This window comes from Chrysochloris asiatica, unplaced genomic scaffold (genome assembly GCF_000296735.1).
Source record: "Chrysochloris asiatica unplaced genomic scaffold, ChrAsi1.0 scaffold00044, whole genome shotgun sequence".
Taxonomy (NCBI): domain Eukaryota; kingdom Metazoa; phylum Chordata; class Mammalia; order Afrosoricida; family Chrysochloridae; genus Chrysochloris; species Chrysochloris asiatica.
Window position 1 is genome coordinate 20882692 of NW_006408562.1, and position 1859 is coordinate 20884550.

The window sequence follows — 1859 nt, forward strand, 5'->3', positions numbered from 1 at the left end:
TTCCTCTCGTGCTCAGCAGTGCAGGTTGAATTGACCAAAGCAATGATTATGGAGAAGGCTAGTCCCCTGCTGGTAGGGCGGGAATTTGTGAGGCAGTGCTATACACTGCTGAACCAGGCCCCAGACATGCCACGTAGATTTTATGGTAAGAACTCTTCTTATGTCCATGGAGGGTTGGATTCAAATGGAAAACCAGCAGATGCAGTCTATGGACAAAAAGAAATCCATAGGAAAGTGATGTCAAAAACTTTACCAATTGCCACACTAAGATTCGCCATGTTGATGCACATGCTATATTCTAAACGATGGTGTGGTGGTCCAGGTGATGGGTTGCTCTCTACTAACAACCAAGCCTTGCGACGATTTATGTAGACTTTTGTCCTTGCTCCTGAGGGCTCTGTTGCAAATAAGTTCTATGTTCATAATGATATCTTCAGATCCCAAGATGAAGTCTTTGGGTGGCTTTGTTACTGAGCCTCAGGAGGAGTCAGAGGAAGTAGTGGAGCCTGAAGAAAGACAGCAGACACCAGAGGTGGTACCCGATGATGCTGGAACTTTTTACAATCAAACTGCCAGCAATGACTTAGAAGAACATTTAGAGGAAACTGTTGTGGAACCAGAGCCTGATCCAGAACCAGAACCAGAACCAGAACCTGTATCTGAAATCCAAGAAGAGAAGTCAGAAGACAGTGCTCCTGAGGAGACTCAGCAGAGGGTTTCCCCAGAGCCTGCAGACATAGCTCAGACAGCACAGGAAGACGTGAGGACATTTTCTTGGACATCTGTGACTAGTAAGAATCTTCCTCCCAGTGGATCTGTTCCGGTTACTGGGCTCCCACCTCATGTTGTTAAAGTTCCAACTTCACAGCCTCATCCAGAGACTAAGCCTGAATCTCAGATTCCACCGCAGAGAACTCAGAGGGATCCAAGAGTATGAGAACAACGAATCAATATTCCTCCACAGAGGGGCCCTAGACCAATCTGTGAGGCTGGTGAGCAAGGTGATGTTGAACCTCGAAGAATTGTGAGACACCCTGACAGTCACCAACTCTTCACTGGCAACCTGCCCCATGAAGTGTATAAATCAGTGCTTAAAGACTTCTTCCAAAACTAAGGGAATGTGGTGGAACTGTGCATTAACAGTGGTGGGAAACTACCCAATTTTGGGTTTGTTGTGTTTGGTGACTCGGAACCTGTTCAGAAAGTTCTTAGTAACAGACCTATCATGTTTAGAGTGAAGTCTGTCTGAATGTGGAAGAGGAGAAGACTCGAGCCGCCAGGGAAGGGGACCATCGAGATAACCGCTTGCGGGGACCTGGAGGCCCTCGAGGTGGGCTGGGTGGTGGAATGAGAGGCTCTCCTCATGGAGGCATAGTGCAGGAACCAGGATCTGGAGTGGGAAGAGGTATTGCTCCAAGGCAGTGAATCCCTCTTCACTGGTCATCACACAGCAGTAGAAACCCTAGTTCCTGCAGAAAAGTGAATTTCTTCAACCATCTTTGGTATCTTGGAGTGTGAACCCGATCTGTTATAAACTGCTTAACATTTGTACACTTTTATTCCTTTTGTGTTAATGGTGTGTGCGCCCCACCCTCCTTTCTTCTCCTGATCTTTTAGTCCTTCACTTCCAATTTTGAGGAATGATATTTTAGGAAAAACGGATTTTTAAAGAAGGGAAAAAAACCCAAAAAACAAAAAAACTGAATTTCCTTGCTTATACAGACGGGATTTTTTTTTAAACAGCCATTTTCCCAAAGGAATGTGTCTTGCTTATTACTGACATTTGGTATGTTTCATTCATTGGAATATTTCTCACTTATTTTCTATGTGTTTCAAAACCTGTCAGAAATACAGGATTG

General features: G+C 44.9%; 1 pseudogene; it reads left to right on the forward strand.

Annotated features, from left to right (window-relative positions):
* The first annotated feature begins 42 nt into the window (after positions 1–42).
* On the forward strand, positions 43–1425 carry LOC102828397 (annotated as a pseudogene).
* The last annotated feature ends 434 nt before the right edge of the window (positions 1426–1859 follow it).